The following is a 5,394-nucleotide window of genomic DNA, read 5'->3' as shown; positions in this document are numbered from 1 at the left end:
GTAGGTGTTGGGTAAAGTGAGGTAGAGGAGTGTTCTAGCAGTAGGAGATGTAGTAGGTGTTGTGTAAAGTGAGGGTGAGGTGTGTGCTCTAGCAGTAGGAGATGTAGTAGGTGTTGTGTAAAGTGAGGTAGAGGAGTGTGTTCTAGCAGTAGGAGATGTAGGTGTTGGGTAAAGTGAGGGTAGAGGAGTGTGTTCTAGCAGTAGGAGATGTAGTAGGTGTTGTGTAAAGTGAGGGTAGAGGTGTGTTCTAGCAGTAGGAGATGTAGTAGGTGTTGTAAAGTGAGGGTAGAGGAGTGTGTTCTAGCAGTAGGAGATGTAGTAGGTGTTGGGTAAAGTGAGGGTAGAGAGTGTGCTCTAGCAGTAGGAGATGTAGTAGGTGTTGGGTAAAGTGAGGGTAGAGGTGTGTTCTAGCAGTAGGAGATGTAGTAGGTGTTGTGTAAAGTGAGGGTAGAGGTGTGCTCTAGCAGTAGGAGATGTAGGTGTTGGGTAAAGTGAGGGTAGAGGTGTGTTCTAGCAGTAGGAGATGTAGTAGGTGTTGGGTAAAGTGAGGGTAGAGGTGTGCTTTAGCAGTAGGAGATGTAGTAGGTGTGTAAAGTGAGGGTAGAGGAGTGTGTTCTAGCAGTAGGAGATGTAGTAGGTGTGTAAAGTGAGGGTAGAGTGTGTTCTAGCAGTAGGAGATGTAGGTGTTGGGTAAAGTGAGGGTAGAGGAGTGTGTTCTAGCAGTAGTAGGTGTTGGGTAAAGTGAGGGTAGAGGAGTGAGCTCTAGCAGTAGGAGATGTAGTAGGTGTTGTAAAGTGAGGGTAGAGGAGTGTTCTAGCAGTAGGAGATGTAGGTGTTGTGTAAAGTGAGGTAGAGGTGTGTTCTAGCAGTAGGAGATGTAGTAGGTGTGTAAAGTGAGGGTAGAGGAGTGTGTTCTAGCAGTAGGAGATGTAGTAGGTGTGTAAAGTGAGGGTAGAGTGTGTTCTAGCAGTAGGAGATGTAGTAGGTGTTGTGTAAAGTGAGGGTAGAGGAGTGTGTTCTAGCAGTAGGAGATGTAGTAGGTGTGTAAAGTGAGGTAGAGGTGTGTTCTAGCAGTAGGAGATGTAGTAGGTGTTGTGTAAAGTGAGGGTAGAGTGTGTTCTAGCAGTAGGAGATGTAGTAGGTGTTGTGTAAAGTGAGGTAGAGGAGTGTGTTCTAGCAGTAGGAGATGTAGTGGGTGTTGTGTAAAGTGAGGGTAGAGGAGTGTGTTCTAGCAGTAGGAGATGTAGTAGGTGTTGGGTAAAGTGAGGGTAGAGGAGTGTGTTCTAGCAGTAGGAGATGTAGTAGGTGTGTAAAGTGAGGGTAGAGGAGTGTGTTCTAGCAGTAGGAGATGTAGTAGGTGTTGTGTAAAGTGAGGGTAGAGTGTGTTCTAGCAGTAGGAGATGTAGTAGGTGTTGTGTAAAGTGAGGGTAGAGGTGTGTTCTAGCAGTAGGAGATGTAGTAGGTGTGTGTAAAGTGAGGGTAGAGGAGTGTGTTCTAGCAGTAGGAGATGTAGTAGGTGTTGGGTAAAGTGAGGGTAGAGGAGTGTGTTCTAGCAGTAGGAGATGTAGTAGGTGTGTGTAAAGTGAGGGTAGAGGTGTGTTCTAGCAGTAGGAGATGTAGTAGGTGTTGTAAAGTGAGGGTAGAGGAGTGTGTTCTAGCAGTAGGAGATGTAGTAGGTGTTGGGTAAAGTGAGGGTAGAGGAGTGTGTTCTAGCAGTAGGAGATGTAGTAGGTGTTGTAAAGTGAGGGTAGAGGTGTGTTCTAGCAGTAGGAGATGTAGTAGGTGTTGTGTAAAGTGAGGGTAGAGGAGTGTGTTCTAGCAGTAGGAGATGTAGTAGGTGTGTGTAAAGTGAGGGTAGAGGTGTGTTCTAGCAGTAGGAGATGTAGTAGGTGTTGTGTAAAGTGAGGGTAGAGGTGTGTGTTCTAGCAGTAGAGATGTAGAAGGTGTTGTGTAAAGTGAGGGTAGAGGAGTGTGTTCTAGCAGTAGGAGATGTAGTAGGTGTTGGGTAAAGTGAGGGTAGAGGAGTGTGTTCTAGCAGTAGGAGATGTAGTAGGTGTTGGGTAAAGTGAGGGTAGAGGTGTGTTCTAGCAGTAGGAGATGTAGTAGGTGTTGTGTAAAGTGAGGGTAGAGGAGGTGTGTTCTAGCAGTAGGAGATGTAGTAGGTGTTGGGTAAAGTGAGGGTAGAGTGTGTTCTAGCAGTAGGAGATGTAGTAGGTGTGTAAAGTGAGGGTAGAGGTGTGTTCTAGCAGTAGGAGATGTAGTAGGTGTTGTAAAGTGAGGGTAGAGGTGTGTGTTCTAGCAGTAGGAGATGTAGAAGGTGTTGTGTAAAGTGAGGGTAGAGGTGTGTTCTAGCAGTAGGAGATGTAGTAGGTGTTGGGTAAAGTGAGGGTAGAGGAGGTGTGTTCTAGCAGTAGGAGATGTAGTAGGTGTTGGGTAAAGTGAGGGTAGAGTGTGTTCTAGCAGTAGGAGATGTAGTAGGTGTGTAAAGTGAGGGTAGAGGTGTGTTCTAGCAGTAGGAGATGTAGTAGGTGTTGTAAAGTGAGGGTAGAGGTGTGTGTTCTAGCAGTAGGAGATGTAGAAGGTGTTGTGTAAAGTGAGGGTAGAGGTGTGTTCTAGCAGTAGGAGATGTAGTAGGTGTTGGGTAAAGTGAGGGTAGAGTGTGTTCTAGCAGTAGGAGATGTAGTAGGTGTGTAAAGTGAGGGTAGAGGTGTGTTCTAGCAGTAGGAGATGTAGGTGTTGTGTAAAGTGAGGGTAGAGGAGTGTTCTAGCAGTAGGAGATGTAGGTGTTGTAAAGTGAGGGTAGAGGTGTGTTCTAGCAGTAGGAGATGTAGAAGGTGTTGTGTAAAGTGAGGTAGAGGTGTGTTCTAGCAGTAGGAGATGTAGTAGGTGTTGGGTAAAGTGAGGGTAGAGGAGTGTGTTCTAGCAGTAGGAGATGTAGTAGGTGTTGGGTAAAGTGAGGGTAGAGGAGTGTGTTCTAGCAGTAGGAGATGTAGGTGTTGTGTAAAGTGAGGGTAGAGGAGTGTGTTCTAGCAGTAGGAGATGTAGTAGGTGTGTAAAGTGAGGGTAGAGGTGTGTTCTAGCAGTAGGAGATGTAGAAGGTGTTGTGTAAAGTGAGGGTAGAGGTGTGTTCTAGCAGTAGGAGATGTAGTAGGTGTTGGGTAAAGTGAGGGTAGAGGAGTGTGTTCTAGCAGTAGGAGATGTAGTAGGTGTTGTGTAAAGTGAGGGTAGAGGTGTGTTCTAGCAGTAGGAGATGTAGTAGGTGTTGTGTAAAGTGAGGGTAGAGGAGTGTGTTCTAGCAGTAGGAGATGTAGTAGGTGTGTAAAGTGAGGGTGAGGAGTGTGTTCTAGCAGTAGGAGATGTAGTAGGTGTTGTGTAAAGTGAGGGTAGAGGTGTGTTCTAGCAGTAGGAGATGTAGTAGGTGTTGTGTAAAGTGAGGGTAGAGGAGTGTGTTCTAGCAGGAGATGTAGTAGGTGTGTGTAAAGTGAGGGTAGAGGAGTGTTCTAGCAGTAGGAGATGTAGTAGGTGTGTAAAGTGAGGGTAGAGGAGTGTGTTCTAGCAGTAGGAGATGTAGTAGGTGTTGGGTAAAGTGAGGGTAGAGGTGTGTTCTAGCAGTAGGAGATGTAGTAGGTGTGTAAAGTGAGGGTAGAGGAGTGTGTTCTAGCAGTAAGAGATGTAGAAGGTGTTGTGTAAAGTGAGGGTAGAGGAGTGTGTTCTAGCAGTAGGAGATGTAGTAGGTGTTGGGTAAAGTGAGGGTAGAGGAGTGTGTTCTAGCAGTAGGAGATGTAGTAGGTGTTGGGTAAAGTGAGGGTAGAGGAGTGTGTTCTAGCAGTAGGAGATGTAGTAGGTGTTGGGTAAAGTGAGGGTAGAGGAGTGTGTTCTAGCAGTAGGAGATGTAGTAGGTGTTGTAAAGTGAGGGTAGAGGTGTGTTCTAGCAGTAGGAGATGTAGTAGGTGTTGTGTAAAGTGAGGGTAGAGGAGTGTGTTCTAGCAGTAGGAGATGTAGTAGGTGTGTGTAAAGTGAGGGTAGAGGAGTGTGTTCTAGCAGTAGGAGATGTAGAAGGTGTTGTGTAAAGTGAGGGTAGAGGAGTGTGTTCTAGCAGTAGGAGATGTAGTAGGTGTTGTGTAAAGTGAGGGTAGAGGTGTGTTCTAGCAGTAGAGATGTAGAAGGTGTTGTGTAAAGTGAGGGTAGAGGAGTGTTCTAGCAGTAGGAGATGTAGTAGGTGTGTAAAGTGAGGGTAGAGGAGTGTGTTCTAGCAGTAGGAGATGTAGTAGGTGTGTGTAAAGTGAGGGTAGAGGAGTGTGTTCTAGCAGTAGGAGATGTAGTAGGTGTGTAAAGTGAGGGTAGAGGAGTGTGTTCTAGCAGTAAGAGATGTAGAAGGTGTTGTGTAAAGTGAGGGTAGAGGAGTGTGTTCTAGCAGTAGGAGATGTAGTAGGTGTTGGGTAAAGTGAGGGTAGAGGAGTGTGTTCTAGCAGTAGGAGATGTGTGTGTTCTAGCAGTAGGAGATGTAGTGGTGTTGTGTAAAGTGAGGGTAGAGGAGTGTGTTCTAGCAGTAGGAGATGTAGTAGGTGTGTAAAGTGAGGGTAGAGGAGTGTGTTCTAGCAGTAGGAGATGTAGAAGGTGTTGTGTAAAGTGAGGGTAGAGGAGTGTGTTCTAGCAGTAGAGATGTAGTAGGTGTAAAGTGAGGTAGAGGAGTGTTCTAGCAGTAGAGATGTAGTAGGTGTTGTAAAGTGAGGGTAGAGGAGGTGTTCTAGCAGTAAGAGATGTAGTAGGTGTTGGGTAAAGTGAGGGTAGAGTGTGTTCTAGCAGGAAAATGTAGCACTCTGTTGCAACTCACTGCTATTAAAACACATTGTGTCTTTCGAAGACAGGTTTACATGGTTCTGAAAAACAATGCAGATATCCTGGATTTCTCCTTCAATATCAGAGTTGATGAATTTGATTACACTGTTTATCTGAAACGAGCATGCAGTGCTTTAGCTGTGGAAAAATGAGCCACCTTGTGCGTGCATGCCCTGAGACCCTGAATCAAAACCACACTGATGCTGGATATCATGAGTCTGACATCACCGGTGCTCGCTTGAAAAGCCGCCGCACCGCCGGCTGAAACCGCGACCAACAAAGTCCCGTGGCTGCAGCCGAGGCGGTGTGTGCAGCGCTCCAGCAACCACTGACACTGCAGATAAACCTGCATTAGAAGAACCTGCAGACACAGCTGGAGACATTTCTGTACCTACAGATGTTGCAATGAATATTGATGAAATAGATAACAACTGTGAGACCGATCCAGAGACAGAACCAGTTTTCATGTCCCCACCAAAAGAAAACAAATAAACAAAAGAAAAAGGGGAAAGGTGAAGCTGAGAACGTGGTGTCTGATAACGATGGTGATTCATC

General features: G+C 46.0%; 1 protein-coding gene across 1 annotated transcript in view; it reads left to right on the top strand.

Moving 5' to 3' along the window:
* Window positions 1–5,394, top strand: part of LOC124401076 (antigen WC1.1-like) — an 88,377-nt gene that overhangs the window by 50,192 nt on the left and 32,791 nt on the right. The gene's annotated exons all lie outside the window — the stretch shown is intronic.

Source organism: Silurus meridionalis, chromosome 18 (assembly GCF_014805685.1).
Source record: "Silurus meridionalis isolate SWU-2019-XX chromosome 18, ASM1480568v1, whole genome shotgun sequence".
NCBI classification, from domain to species: domain Eukaryota; kingdom Metazoa; phylum Chordata; class Actinopteri; order Siluriformes; family Siluridae; genus Silurus; species Silurus meridionalis.
This window is presented reverse-complemented; position numbering and strand designations above follow the sequence as displayed.